The sequence below is a fragment of the Mytilus trossulus genome, chromosome 4 (genome assembly GCF_036588685.1).
Source record: "Mytilus trossulus isolate FHL-02 chromosome 4, PNRI_Mtr1.1.1.hap1, whole genome shotgun sequence".
NCBI lineage: Eukaryota > Metazoa > Mollusca > Bivalvia > Mytilida > Mytilidae > Mytilus > Mytilus trossulus.
Window position 1 is genome coordinate 88326091 of NC_086376.1, and position 17496 is coordinate 88343586.

Below are 17496 nucleotides of genomic sequence, written 5' to 3' on the forward strand. Positions count from 1 at the left end.
CTTTTTTTTGGAGCTCCAAGAATAAATTTACAGAATTTAGTATGAGGTTTTTCAGCAGGTAATTTAGAATAAATATGGTCAAATGAAAAAATTCCATTTCTATATTTAGACGACATAGGATTAAAGGCACCCCATATCTCACAGCTGTATAGCAAGATGGGTTTGATGGTATGATAAAAAACATGCATGCTTATTTTGACTGAAGGATGTAAGGATAAAAAATCTTTAGATAACTTAAAATAGGCTTTTAGAGCCTTTTTATACAATTCATCCTGGGCTACTGTAAAGGAGCCAGATGCACAAAAATGTATACCCAAATATTTATATGTTTTAACACACTCTAGTTTTACACCATTTAGCATAAAATCATATTTGTTAATCAATCTACCTGCCTTGTTGAATATAAGAACCTTTGTTTTGTTTGTATTCACACTTAAGCACCAATCATTGCAGTAATTTTGCAAAATGTCCAATTTTTTTTGCAAACCATTCGGAGATGTTGACAATAAAACAATATCGTCAGCATACATAAGGCAGTGTAAATCTTGATCATTTATTGAAACTGGGTCTTCAGAGTGTTTTAAATAGTTTGTCAAATTATTAATAAAGATCTTGAAGAGGTTTGGACTCAGATTGTCTCCTTGTTTCACCCCCAGGTGCGTTGAAAAGGAGTTTGTTAAGTTTTCATTTACCTTTACACATGATTTACTTACTTCATACATGCTTTTGATGATGTTGTAAAAAGAAGATCCCACCCCAATATCTAGTAGTTTCAATTTGATTCCAGTGTGAATAACAGTATCAAAGGCCTTTTTGAAGTCAACAAAGCAGGCATATAAGGCATATCATCTCCTAAGTCAGGAATCTGATGTACAGTAGTTGTCGTTTGTTTGTGTAATATATACGTGTTTCTCGTTTCTCGTTTTGTTTATATAGATTAGACCGTTGGTTTTCCCGTTTGAATGGTTTTACACTAGTAATTTTGGGGCCCTTTATAGCTTGTTGTTCGGTGTGAGCCAAGGCTCCGTGTTGAAGGCCGTACTTTAACCTATAATGGTTTAATTTTTAAATTGTTATTTGGATGGAGAGTTGTCTCATTGGCACTCACACCACATCTTCCTATATCTATATAGTCTACCACCAGGGTTATTACAATATTTATCAATAATTGTCTTGATTACAAACATGTGGTCAGAGGTCCTAGCTTTTTTTGTGAAGCCAATTTGGCAGCCATCAATTATTTTGTGTTCGACTAGAAATTTGTCTAGTCGGGAATTTAAAATAGAATTAAACAATTTTCCTATTGAACTAGTTATGGTCAAACCACGATAGTTATTAGGATCAAGAATATCATTAGCCTTATGTAAGGGTGCTATATATCCTTCTGCCCATTTTTCAGGATAAATGCCATTACTAAAACAAGAGTTGAATATTTTTTTGAAGCAACCAACTAAAATACTTTGGCTGCATTTAATCATATTATTTGTAATATTGTCCAAACCAGGGGATTTATTCCACTTTAATTTTGAGATGGCAGTGATAATTTCATTATCAGTTATTACAAAATCTAATTCATTAAAACATTTCGGGGATATCTCTGCAGATTCTAAACTCTCCTCAAGATGTTTAACCCTATCTAAAAAAATATCATTAACCTTATTTAAATCTTGAAAGTGATGAAGCCAATCAGATGGTGATATATTGTTAACTGAAGAATCATGATTTTTGTCCTGTAACTTATTAATCAATCCCCAGTATAATTTTGGATTGTCCTCATGAAGAGTTTCTAACTGTTCTAAAATATCTGCCTTAAAAACTTTCTTTTTGTTTTTTCTGCATTTGTTATATTCCCTATATAATTTGTAATAATGATTTTTAACCATTGGATCTTTCGGGTTAGAAGAGTAAATTTTCCCATAATTTATAAGATTCTTTCTCATTGAGTGCAAATCAGAGTCAAAGAAATTTTTGTGTTTCTTTTTCTTTTTCCTATATTTAGGTGTTTTTTTCAAAGATTGTTCAGCAGCCTCAATGAAAATGTTAGTTAGTTTAACTGAGGCTTCATTTATCTCTATTTTGGAAGTAAAATGCCCTTTAAGTATGAAATCTGATATTTTTTCAAGTACAGATGGAGAAGTTAGAGCCTCCTGAAACACTGTAACTGAGTTCTCGGACCACATGTATCGAGAAGGTATAGTATGCAAATCATGATCAATACAATCATCTCTTAAATTAGCACTAAATTGGGCTGACATTTCCCATTCAATTTTACAATGACAATCAGATAATGTAGGTACAAATTCAGCAACTCTAAAGTACAAAATATAATCAAGGGCACTCTCCGACACAATAGAATAGTCTACAACACTTGCTCCATTAGGAGTATAACAGGTAAAATTACCATTTAAATCACCAAGTGTACGCCCATTTAAAATTCTAAGCTGATGAGAAATACAAAATTCACATAAATCTTTCCCTCTACAATCAAGCTTTTTGTCTCTGTTTTTACGTCAACAACAAAAAAGAAATTCAAGATAATCATACTGTCATTACTTGTTTACGAAAACAACTTGCATTTTCAAAAGAAACAAACATGTAGCATAATTTAGGCAATTTTATTTCTTTCAAGAGCAATCTGTGTTAACGTTGCAGAAGGAATTTTAAATATAGGTGAAAAGTCAAATGCAGCAACTTACTGAAGTTTATCTACCTCCATTTATATTTTAACCACTCACAAATTCTAAAGGACGATTCAAATTTAGTTGTTTTAGAGGGAATATTTATGATTAACTAGACTTAGCGTCATCATGTTATTGAGATTTTTTGTTTTAAAGATGGATAATTAATTGTCAGCGTCACTATGCAGCAAATGGAGTGCATTTTGTATTTGACCATCCTCTTGGTCATTGTTGATGTCCTAAAGACGGTGAAATAAGTTGAAGACACTAAAATAGATATTTCTTCTTTTGTTTCAATTTCAGATAAAGCCACCGCTACCATACCAACCAATTCGAGGGAATGTTTAGACATACGCGAAAACAAACGTTCAATTGTTAATTATTTGAGCGAAAAATTCATATTGTATGCAAAACAACATAATTTTAGCTTTGATGAGGGACTTGATTGAGACATGTCAGACAACGTGATCAAAGTTTGTGATGGAAAAGAATTTGTTCACAATAATTCTTGCAGCAACCATAAAGAGAGACACCAGAGTCTAGGTACATGCTAGATCAACAACATGTATATTTGTACTAATTTACAATCCTGATACTGATGTTTTATAGACGGTCTTTGATTTATGAAGAAAATACACCAATTTCAGTTTGACTTTAAATTAAACGTAAGAAACTTAATTTTTTTCAAATTAAACGAAAGAAAAATAAATTTTTCAAATTAAATGAAACAAACATAAAATTTACTCTGAGAAACATCTGGCTGCCGTTTCATATAACGATCGTTAGCGTACGTTTGAACGTTTACCAAACGTAACGCTAAAATTCCGTTTCATAAAACAAACGTACTTTGCGATGGTCGAACATTGCGTGCAAATCGCGAACGTTATTAGCGTGTACTTGAACCTATCGCAGATTAATCGCAGCGTCCGCAAAGATAGCCGTCGCATTACTTATTATCAGACACAATGAACGCAGGGCAATGCGGAATGAAAGTGTCTTCAGAGATAGGACCAATATTATCGACAATTTAAATGATATTGAACTCATTTCCAGATACCGTTTAGATAGGCGTAGTATTTTAGACTTGGTAGATGTGCTTGTCCCTCATTTAGAGAGGCCATCCCCCTTTTGCATAAAGTTTTGACAACTTTAAGGTACTATGCAAAGGGGGTTTCCTGTCCGAGATAGGAGACATCCATCGAATAAGCCGTTCTTCTGTTAGCAGGATAATATCCTCAGTTACAATTTCTTTGGTTTCCACACTCATGTACAAAATAAAATTCCCACTTGACCAACCTTCTTTGGTATGCCAAATGTTGTTGGTGCAGTTGACGGAACTTTGATTCCCATAAGACCAAGTGAGGTTGAGCAGATTTTTGTGTGCAGGAAAAAATTTCACAGCTTGAATGTGCAAGCTATTTGTGATGCCAAGATGAAGTAAGTATACGAGTCCTGGGTTTTTATATAAAATCCACTCTTTCACAAATATCTCCTTTATTGTATGGAGACATAGATTTAAATAGATTCTGAAACATAATGGTGTCTTCTGTCACGTCCGCGTGTTTTAACATGGAATGTTTGATTGTCAAAACAAATTTACTCCGGTTTCAATATAAACACTGATGTGTAGTTTCCGGACCATATGGATATTTTGACCATACGCGTATAGTCGTGACCGTTTGAGTATATAATTAACACGTTGACTTGTAATAAAATAATTCATTTTTCATTAGGTATGACCCTTGTAAGTTGTCACATCTTTAAAAAGACTATCAAATTTTCTTTTTTTAGATAATAATAATTAAACAAATATTAAGATTTTCTCACTTCCTAGGTATTATAAATTTTGAAAAAAATTGTTTGACTGATTTTGTCGATAAACTAAACTGATACTATGACTACGCATTGTCCGGGAAATTCAATTTGTGTCTATTTAAAATATTCAGTGGTGTGTACACATACTTTGAACAATACTTGACCAGAGTGTCTTTTTATTCTGGTCTAAATAGGGAGAGGGTGCTCCAAAAAGATTAGAATAGTTCTCTTGCACTCCCTCCACAATTACATCTACCTCCTCCCTGGAAAAGTGAGGTTTTCTAAGAACTGATTTTTTTTCCATACTGTGACTGTAGTCAGATGCTCTCAGATATTGTTGTACTTACTTTCGTCTGCTAATTTCTATGTTACATATCTCCAATGAAGAAGAGTGCTGTTTTCGGGGATTCCCGTGCTATAAATAAATAGCGATTGTCTAGCGATAAAAAATTCTAACGATTCTTCTGCGTACGATTTATAAAACACACGTAGACGTCATCGTTATGTAGTCGTTAGTTACATGCTAAAATTAACGTTATTAGCGATTGTTTTATGAAACGGCAGCCTTAAGTTTTAAAATGTTGTCATGTTGTTTTTTGTTATCACTAGTGGCTGCGACTATGTATCATTCTTCTAGGGATTTACAAAAAAAATAGTTTTGAAGTTTTTCGAAGACACTACACTTAATATCACAGGAAAAACTACTTCTATTCCATCCGCTAATGATGATGAACTTCTCAGTTTAAAAGACTAGTTGGATGTATTGGGCTAAATACAAGTCTCCTTTCCCCCAACAATCTTCACCAAACAGCTTATTCAATCTCCAATTATCAGACGAAAAAGATACATTACCCTTTTCCATTCTCAATTTTTTGTACAGACTGACAGTTTCTTCCGAGTAGAAATAATGTAAACTCTTGTCAATCTGCAGCAAACGATGAAAAATCAGTAAAATTTGCCAGGATGGATGCAGATTGTCAATTTGAACATAATCTATAAGTTTTCTTGTCTGTTCATATTTGAAATAATGTTCCTTATTATGAAATACATACGTACATCTCTTGCAATTTTACATCTTTGTTTACAAGTATATAATGATCTTTTGAAAGCTTTATCATTTTAAAATGACTTGGTTATTCCTAACGTTAAAATAATCGATTCATGCAACACCCATATAACGTCTATTCAATTTTAACAAATAAATTCCGTTACTGTTCACGTGTACTTTATGCTACTTTTCATCAAAAGAACAAGTTTGAACAACCAAGTAAGACAAAACTGAATGCATCAATATTTTTTTAATTTTCTTATAAATAACGGGCAAGTAAAATGTTAACAGTATTGTAGCATGGCTAATTAACATTTAAAATGCAGAAGGCGTAAGAGTAACTGTTCTTATATCGGTCAAATGATGGAGGTAATGTTTTGGGGTTTAATTACTTCCCCCTGTTTGACAATATTTTTAAAGAAAAACTTTATGTATGTATTTGATTCCGAATGAAAAATAATGGAACGTATATGTTATGAATATCTCATGACTAATGATTAATTGCATGAGGGTCTAAATGGGGGTCCTTCAATTCTGATTTTTCCCGCAATATTTTCTACTCTTCATTTTGTTTTTATCAGTTTATCTCTTTTCTTTTTTTTTTCTTCGCATCTATTTTCTGTTGTATTGACCCATAATCATGAATATCATTGCAGGATCAAGAATTATTTAAAAACATTGTGTACATTCTTCAAACTGGAATGGAAGACATCATACAGATACCCCTATTCCACAGAATTTGGAATTTAGATATTGATGGGTTTTAGAGTTGAAACCATCACAGTGAAAAAGATACCCCCATTCCACAGAATATGGAATTTAGACATTGATGGGTTAGAGTTAAAACAATCACAGGTAAAAATAAGATAATCATTTGCAGTTCAAAATGTTTAAATCCTAAATACCAATATGACTGATACAGATGGAAAAAAAACTTTTTTATACTAGCTTTTAAAAACAACCACTAGTACTGTGATGCTCTCTTAGTTTAAAGTGGATATACCCACACTTTTAACTTGGTACATATTTTATGCCCCATCTACGACAGTAGAGTGGCATAATGTTTTCCAGACTGTGCGTCTGTCTAAATGTTCGTACTTCTGCCATATTCATTTCAGCTAGATAACATATTTGGTCAAGTTAGTTTTGAAGAAGTTGTAGCTAAATCAGCTTGAAACAATTAGTCCCATATGTTACTTATGATGTAATTGTATAAAATCTTAGGGTATCGACTCTTAGTTTCATGGTCAACTGAACATGGAAAGGAAAGAGTACGTGGGGCATAAGTGTACTATGTACAATCTTTCTTGTTTTACAATAATTCTAACAAACCATACAACTGAATTGCCAGGAAACGATAAAAAAACCAACTGCCGAACATAAAATTAACGTACAAGATAGTAATTGATCATCAAAGATTGACAACCTTATTTCAATACAATTCCTACCTGCATCTATTGATATGTGATTCACATGTGCATGTTTGCAGTTTCTGTTCTGGAACTATATGACAAAGTTGCTGTTCTTTAGTTTAATTAATACATTGATGTAATTTTTTTTCCTTTTCAGATAAGAATTATTTGTGAAGATATTTCTTACACAAGGCTATTTGATATAATAAATTTGCAGCTATCAAAAGTGAAATTGCAAAACAAACTCAAAAGTTCTTGACCATTCGTTTTGTCATTTGATTTTGCCACATTTGATTTTGCCATGTGATTAAGGTCTTTCCGATTTTATTTTCATATGAGTGCAGTATTTATATGCTTTAAAGGGCTAGGCGATGACTAATTTGTGATTTTGATTGTCCCTTTGGTATCGTTCGTCCCTCTCCCTTGTTAACGTTAAATAAACAGTTTGTGTCCGTGCATTAAAATGGATTAATTAAAAATATATCAACATGATATAAACTACATTATGTTAACCTTTGTACATGATTGACAGAAATATGTTTCTTGAGTAATGTGATCGTGAAGAAAGTCTGGTAATCGATTCCCTTATGCCATCATTAAATTGATGTTTTACTGTAAACAGGTACTGCAGGATATCCTAAGGGTTTATTTACTGTCAAATGTTTTAAAACATGAACATATACAATCAGTTTAGACATTTATTTGTTAATGCTCTTTCTACTTTAAGGGATTATTTTTGTTTGATAGAGACCAATACTTTTCGACTTAAAACATGCTAAACGAGAGTAAGTCTTGTTGTTTCGCCATTAATATATTGATTTTCTTTTTAATTTACAAGGTGGAAGAAAGTGATCCATCATATGATACTTTTGTTTGAAAATACACGTACATATTTTCATTGATGAACATCTCAAAAATTAAAACTAGGCTTTACGATTAATTCACAGTCACACAAGGACATAATTTATCAGATGAAATCAATTATTTACATGTTCTCGTAAAACAATTTCTATCAAATGAGACTGCTGGTGTTCCTCTTTGTCAAATATACAATAATTTTATAAACAGTATGAATAATCTAAACAAGAAATTTCCCCAATGACCTCTAATCAAATATATAAATTTTCAAATGGTATGAAATTCAATCAATATTATATTCAAAAGTGCATTCTTATAATATATGTGAGCATAATAACTTTAACGTTTACAGACTTTGTAACGTATCTTAATATGCTGGTGACCTTCGGCTGTTGTCTGCTCTATGGTGGGGTTGTTGTCGTATTGACAAATTCACCATTCCCTTTCTCAATTTTAACTTAACGCAACGTACTTAGGAAGTATAAAATTTGTTCTTGAATAATCATCAGACTACGCGCATCCATTCTGATTTGACGTTCATGATACCAAGTCAATTTTGATTGTTTTACCCTTGCCTTAAAGATAACAACTATAGATAAGGAGATACACAGTGATGCACATCTCAGTCCGTTATTCACTAGTTTATGTTATGTGCCGGATATTTGAGGTACAGCTTGAGCAAATCTTCTGACATTTTGAGACAACGTTGCGGGCCATAAAATACAGGTCACTAGTTTTAACTGAATATCACATAGCTAAGAGGGTGATAGAGCAGATTGATACCCTTGAAAAAGCATTGTCAACCTTGGCTTTGTTTTCTCGGGGTACCAATCTGCTCTATCACCCTCTCAGTTATGTTATTTATATCATGTCTTGCTTAAATTTAACATGCATGCCAAGTTCGATTTTGATGGTGAAATATTTACGTGTTGCTTTTAATTAAAAGTAACGTAAATGTTGCTAGTATTTAGGGAAACATGCTATTCGTGTCATACTACGCATCTTTTTGAGTATGGTGCTCTTTGTTGAAAACATTGAGAGATAATGCCTATGATGGAAACATAAGTATATACTTCGTCAAAGGACGAAAAAAACACGGCTTAGCATTTTGAAGTTTAAAAGAAAAGATAGAAACAAATGGGTTTGAATGGCTACAATAGCTTTTAGACTTGTGATTTAACATTCCCGACATTGACTTTATAGTGAATTGTTGGCCCCTTTATCTATTACGAGCTCTTAGCAGGTAGTTGGAAGGTGCGGAAGAGATGAAAGGCAAGAATGGAACGTGAACCAACCATTAGGACGTTCCTTATTTGCTCAAGCGATAGATATGGAGGTTGTCTCAACTGTAATGACACAGAAAAAAGTTTACCTACGCTGTAACATATTGTGAAACTCGGTTGTAAAGGGTACCAATTATGAAAGATTGAAACAAAAACTGGGTGTGAACAGACTCTTTTGTCCAATTATTGTGACACATGTCTATCTTGTGTCAATTGTAAATCTCAATATATATGTACAACAAAACCATGTCTAAATAACACGGCACCAATGTGTATCCATCATTTTTTTTTTTATGACATTCTAGTTTTTGATATATCAGTAACGGATATCGAATTATGATGTGTTTTTATCATGTATTTGTTTTGTTAAAAAGATCAACACACAAAGTACAGAATAGAAGAAATGTTTTCTGATATTTTTTTGGCGCTATTTAACATACGGAACGCAAAGTGTTGGTAAACCAGTAAACAATAAAATACTGGACATTCGACTTCGGATAGAAAAAACTGCTAAAAATGTATGCTTTTTCCGCATAAAAATAATATTCAAACCATACACTTTGAATATAAACATACAGCATCTGCCTTCGGTTTAGAAACTAATCTTATGACGTTTAACTGTTCTACAAAAACACAATAATTCCATTTTAGGTGTAGTTTTCAATGCTGTCTGATATACATTTAATGTTTTGTTTTGGAATGTGTTGTCTTTGTTTGACTAGTGAGTTTGGTTTTACATTTATTGTCCGCCGCATTTCAATCGTAATTGATAGGCACTTAAAAACACCAACAATTGCAAAAGGTTATTTATTAACACCGTTAAGTATCGTAATAATTTTCTAATGTTAAAGCAAATATCATGATTATTTAAACACGACAAAGAAGTAAAGGGATGCATAAGTACAGAGCCACAGCATTATAACATAGAAATTAGCACATAAGCAGAAAATGAGCGATAAGAAAAAATTACCACAACACAAAAACGAGGTTATGAGAACAGAGCCACGACAAATGCACATCACCAAACACAGACTAGGCAGTAAAAGTAATATGCAAATAGATCATTTGAGCTGATACAGAATAAACCGTCACGAATATATTTTATAGAATTTTATGCCTTCTTGAGCAGGCATCATTGGAAAGTGAAACTGGATTTTCATTCAATGTTTGGTACGCTATTAAAATGCAGTCGTCAGACATTGTGTTTTAAAGGCATTCGAGATAGTTATCAAAGGTACAAGGATTATAATTTAGTACGCCAGACGCGCGTTTCGTCTTCATAAGACTCACCAGTGACGCTCAGATCAAAATATTTATAAAGCCAAACAAGTACAAAGTTGAAGAGCGTTAAGGATCCAAAATTCCTAAAAAGTTGTGCCAAATACGGCTAAGGTAATCTGTGCCTGGGATAAGAAAATCCTTAGTTTTTTTCGAAAAATTCAAAGTTTTGTAGCAGGGAATTTATTTAAATGACCACATAATTGATACTCGTGTCATGGATTTTTTTTCTGGACAAATTTTTTTCCCGCCTTTTTGGCGTTAAGTCGACAATATTTTTTTTCTTTTAATTTTAGCATTACATATAGTGGCAGTTGAGGGTGAAACAAACAATTTTTTTTCTCAGGATCAAAAACAAGTTGCTGCCTGTGCTAGTGCTCCAAAATGCAGACAATAGTTCTCTTCCATTTCCGGCGCAACAATAACTACCTTCTCACTCATAAACTGAGGTTTTCGCTGACTTTTCTTTTGAATTTCCATTTGGTGCCGACAGTTTACTTTCGTCTGCTAAAATCTAGACCTCCATTGAAAAAATGCTGTTTTCTGAAATTCCCGTTCTTTAAATTAAAATCGATTTTTAATTCTAACGATTCTGAAAAGTGATATTGCTTTTTGAATAATACACAGTTGTACTTTTATACATGTAGTCGACAGCACGCTTTTTTCTAGGTTTATCGTTCAAATAACAATGGTTGTATGAAACTGCAATCCAACTTCTGTTCCAGTCATTGACCAAATTTCCTAGCGTTGATAAATTGAAGAGATGACGTCATCCATTACACCTTCTGTTTCCAGTTCTAAAAGACAATGAAAATAATCAGATTTAAATGAATCTAGTTTTCGTTAAAAACCAGATTTGATGACAACGTCATTTTAAAAGTTAATTCACAAAAATACTGAACTCCGTGAAAAAATCAAAAAGGAAAGGTCCCTATTCGAATGGCAAAATCAAAAGCTCAAACATATCAAACGAATGGATAACAAATGTCATATTCCTGACTTGGTATATGCATTTTCTGAGGTAGAAAATGGTGGATTGATCATGATTTTATTGCTAGCTTAACCTCTCACTTGAATGACAGTCGTATTAAAAAACATTACATTGTCAACAATGAGTGATCAAAACAAACAGATTCGTAGGTAAAAATGTCAAAAATAGTGCGGCGGAAAACTTTGTGTAATAATCTTAATCACTAAAAGAACAAAAAAACAAATATGTAACAGAGAAACACAATATGGCAGATAGACCAAGCATATTAGCAAAAATTATAGACAAGAGTACACAAATTTACTACAATGACGGGATTTAGAAGTACAGAGCCACGTCATAATTGTATAAAAAAAACACATAAAAAGGCAAATAGACAAAGCATATAGTAAAAACGAAAGACAAGCCTACAAAAATGAATTACAATAGCACAAAAACGGGATGTTTCAGTGCAACTGGAAAAGGAAAACCAGACTTTATACACTGACGAAACAAAGAAAAACGGCCAATGAAACGAGTTTTTTTAGTCACGACAAATGAGATCAAGAAGCTATTTCTTTTAAGATTACTGTCAAATATCGAACAAGGCTGCCCAAACACCTTATCTATATCTTAGGTGATATTGAGTTGCGATATAATCAGGTGACAACTAATGAAGTAAATAATCAATTGTCTATCAAAATTTTACAAACTATAAAATGTACTTTTTAGTGGTAACAGTAGTATACCGATGTTCTTAACTCGCTAATCGATACAAAAAAAATTTTAAAAATCCGGGTCTCAAACCAAAAGCGAGGGAAACGCATTAGACAAAATTTGATGAGAATAATAAATATAACATCAAAACTAAATACATGAACTTGGGATGGAAAAGTACCGTGACACGTCTTGTAATAATGTAAATTCACACTCAAATATAAGAGGAAACAAACGACACAAAAGAAACACAACGTTAAAATGTAACACACACAGAAACGAACTATAATATAACAATAACCATATTCCTGACTCGGTACAGGACATTTTTTATAGGAAAAAAATGGTGAGATGAACCTGGTTTTGTGGCATGCTAAACCTCCCTGTTGTATGGCCTCGTTAAATATAACATTAAAACGACATTACAGGACTACAATTTACAAAAATAGGAGAACACAATTGACATAAAAACACACGAATAATAGCTAACAAAAGGCACCAGGTTTAAAATTTAATACATTTAATACACCTCTTATGACTTAGTGACGCCCAGATACAAAAGTATGAAAGCCAAAACAAGTACAAGTTAAACAGCGAGGACCAAAATAACAAAAAAGTTGTGCCAAAAACGGCCAGGGATTTCTGTTAGGTACCAGAACATCCCTATTATTTAGAATAATTTATAACGATTTTCTTGTCCCAGGAATAGATTACCTTAGCCGTATTTGGCACAACTGTTTCGAAATTCGTAACCTAAATGCTCTTCAACTCTGTACTTGTTTGGCTTTATAACTATTTTGATATGAGCGTCACTGATGAGTCTTATGTAGACGAAACGCGCGTCTGGCATACAAACAGTAAATTTTATTAAATGACTATATTAAAAATATACATGATAAACTGAAGTTACATTAGAATATTGTAAAAAGAGGACAAAAAAATTACGTCACATTTGAATTTGTAAATAGGCACACCGAAAATGAAAATTTACGTCACATTTGAATGAATAAAACTATCTGTCAAAAAATAAGATAGAATATAAAAAAGGTCCCACTTCATGGTATAGTTATATAGTTAAAGTTTTGGAGCTTCTGGATCTCACTCCCGACAGTTTACTACCTCAGAGTAAATATTGTTTAAAAAAAAATAGACATGGGATAATATAAAAGTAAGGAAAAGTAACATTTTTAATGATGTAAGAAGTATTAATAACCAAAAATATAAACATCGTACATTTCGTTTATTCAAAACAAATTTAAATTTTGAACCCTATTTAAACTCTAAACAAAGGCAGGCATCTATAAAACTAAGAATTGCGGACCAACAACTTTCAATTGAAACAGGGAGGCACACAAAAAATCCAGCTCATGAGCGTATTTGTTAACTTTGTGAGGAGGTGGAAGATGTGATTCATTTTCTCCTACGATGCGAACATATAGAAACATAAAGATAACATTTATTAAAAAGTAAAATCACAAAAATACCGAACTCAGAGGAAAATCAATTTCGAAAGTCCATAATCACATGGCAAAATCAAAAAACAAAACGCATCTAAAACGAATGGACAAGAACTGTCATATTCCTGACTTGGTACAGGCATTTTCAAATGTAGAAAATGGTGGATTAAACCTGGTTTTATAGCGCTAACCCTCTCACTTTAATAACAGTCTCATCAAATTCCGCTACATTTACATGATGCGTTAAATAAACAGTCACAATTAATAGATAGTCAAAATATGGGTACATCAGTCATCATCGTATAACAATTTAACAGGACACAAAAACATCTACTATATACGAACACATGGATTGATTTGAGTGTCTGGAACTTTGTATTTCTTATCCCAATCTAAAACAAGAGGCTGTCACAACGACATCAAACCGGATTTATTAACATTTATTTGTGTCCTGGCAATATCACAAGAACCATTACTGAAGATAAGGGAAAGTGAAAATCGTCAATATCAAATTTGACCTCCATTTTGTCATCAGTATCAACATATTAAAATTTGAAAAGCTTAGATTGAATGGTTAATGAGTAAATGCAACAACGTGAATGGAAACACCATTTTACGATCTTTCAAGAACCATAACTCCTGAACGGTAAAAGTCAAAATCGTCATTATTGAACTTGATCTCTATTTTGTCATCAGTAACAACATATTAAAATTTGGGAAGCTTTGGTATAACAGTTCATGAGTTAATGCACGGACACGACTGGAAACGCCACTTTACGATCTTTCAAGAATTATAACTTCTGAACGGTAAAAGTCAAAATCGTCATTATTGAACTTGACCTCTATTTTGTCATCAGTAACAACATATTAAAATTTGGGATGCTTCGGTAGAACAGTTCATGCGTAAATGCACGGACACGACTGGAAACTCCATTTTTCAATCTTTCAAGAACCATAACTCCTGAACGGTAAAAGTCAAAATCGTCATTATTGAACTTGACCTTCATTTAGTTGTCAGTAACAACATATTAAAATTTAAAAAGCTTTGGTTGAACGGTTCATGAGTTAATGCACGGACAACATTTGATTGCCGCCCGACCGCCGAGCATCCCCAAATCAATAACCGACATTTTTGTCACTAAAATCCGGTTAAAAATGTAACAATGAAAATATGTTTATATGGCTAATAGTACGGTGACAAGACCCAATATTTTTAAAATTTAATCGTCAAATATACTATATGGCTATATCATTGGATTCGGAAAAATTAGTACTATTGGAATATCGATGTCGTCAAAAAGAAATGTGGTAACAGTTTTGCCTAAATTAAGGTCAAAAGATCAACATACTGTCTCTTTTTTTCTTTCTGTATTTTCAAAAATGTAAGATATCAGCAGCATTTTGTGTTAAATTTCAAATCAATTGAAAATGAATTATCTCGAAAATGTAAAAAAAAAAACAACTTATTACTTTGTAATCGATTCATTCTGTTCTATTATACAAGATCAATACACATTCCGTTAAAGTTACAGAAGTTACCTTGCCAGGTGACATTCAACCACAGCAATAAAAGATAGATGTTGTTTTCAAATAAAACCTTCTATCCCGAATGTTTATTTTGGAAAAGCTCATGCATGTAATTCATTGCAACCAAAAACCACTAATTACCTCGATGAACAGTTACAATTAAAAATCCAATCAAAATGATCACAAAACAGATTTCATCCAGGAGTATCTTCTGATTCATCTGTCAAGGAATTTCTACATAATTCTTACCCTTGAAAGGAGTAAAGCTCCGTACATGTAAGGTTTTGTGGTGAACAAACACTTTCACAAGCAGATTTTCCCTTACATGAACACAAATGATCCTGCAAGAATTCTGCTGACATATAACCTCTCAAATAAACGGGATGTAATGAAATAATTAATTTTCGCCAACCATATGCTAAAGGTGACGGAACAGGGAGTTTAGGAATGTGTGATGCGGTCAAAATTTCCGCTTCACAGAGAGGTAACCTTAATAATCCTACTGGTGGCAAGCTTGACACGAATTTTAGTCATATCATGATGAAATGATTTAAAGAGATCATTCCTCAGATCATACAACTTCGAAATATAGATTCTTACACTGCAACAAGTGTAGTACGATATTTCTCCACTCGAGACAGTTAAATATTATTATTTAAAGCGCGAGGCTTGCCGAGCCCTTTAAATAATAAAATTTAACTGCCCAGAGTGGAGAAATATCGTAATACACCAGTAAAAGTGTCGGAATGTGTTTCTTTAATGCTTTTTATCGTTCTTTTTCAAAGATTTTCAGAAAATTGTGCTCTTTATATGCGACGTCATCAGGTAAGGTCGCCTTTTTTCATGACGTCATAATAGGAAAATTGAGAAGAAAACAAAACATTTTGACGTCATAATCATAATCATTTGCCGAGAACAGATTTTTCACTAGTGAGGAGAAATATTTTTCTCACACCGGTCAGAAAATTTGAAAATAGCACAACAATTAGAGAAACTAAATTCTTACACAAACAAGGGCTGCATCTTTGTCAGTACTCCCAAAGCTCTGTAACTAAAACAGTTGTGTGTATCCCTTAAAGTCTTCAAACGAGAAAACTATCGGAATCATTTATATATATAAAATAACGAAAACAAGTATGTAACACATAATCAACCACAACCACTCAATTACAGGCTCCTGGCTTGGGACAGGCACATGCATAAATAATGTGGCGGGGTTAAACATGTAAGCGGGGTTAAACATGTAAGCGGGATCCCAAACGCTTCCCCTAACCTGGGACAGTGGTATAACAGTACAACATAAGAACGAACTATAAAACATCAGTTAAAAACGGCTGAACGTATCAGATGGACAAACATACAATTGGACGTGGCCCGGTTCTTGTACATCTCAACAACAAAAAGACACTAGTAACAGATCTGAGAGTACTCGCAGTTATCTGACAGCTAGTTCAAAGCCTCCAACAACTAATAAATCATACATCTAAGACTAAATTATCAATCCGTACACATCCATCTGCACATACAACTCGCATGCGTGTGTCATTTGTTTGCAGAAGTGAATACACAGAACATACACACCCATATCAGATGTCCTTATGATTATTCTGTCGCTCTTTCCCATTTCTAATAACTTCATGTCAGAGTATAAGGCATTAATTATCATACGAGTATTGGCCCTTGGTGAGTGCATGCTAAGTTTCGACAGTCATTAACATTATTGTCTGAAATAACTTCGAGAATTTCGGATTTACAAACGTTCCAGCTGAGTAAACCTCACTATAAGGTGGAATCATAGAGGATTTGACATAGTTTTAAAAAACTACCAAAGAAATTAGGGAGAGTCTGTTGGTTTTCTTTAACAGAAAGAAACTTCTTCCAGTCAGGAGTCCGTCTCCCTTCAATAATCTGATACACTTTGGTTGAAGGTGTACTCTTTGTGCGGCTCTCCTGTTCAACAGACAGCTTTATTGAGCTCTTCATGTCGTAGCGGTAAAAAAATGTCTGCTACTGTGTTGGCTTGAGAACAGCATTGGGTCATATTTTTATAATAGTCAACTGCAAGTTCACCATTTTGTGTTTGCCTTTTTATACGCCCATCAAAATTTTGACGGGACGTATTATGGTATACAAATGTTCGGTGTCCGTCCGTCCGGCGTAAACATGTCGCATCGTAACTTGAAGACAACTTGTCCCAATTTCATGAAACTCTACATAGTTTTTTCTTATGATAGTCAAATGATCTGTATACTTTTTGGTGAAAATAAGATTAAAACTATTTGATTTACGGCACTTTGTAACTAAAACAGGGGGCGTGTTTTTTTCAGATGTCGCACCGTATCTCAAAAACGATTCTTGATTATGGCTTAAAACTTTAAACACGTCTTTGTTATATTAATCCTAATATCTGAATACTTTTTGGTGATGATTCAAAATTTTATTTTTGAGTTATTGAG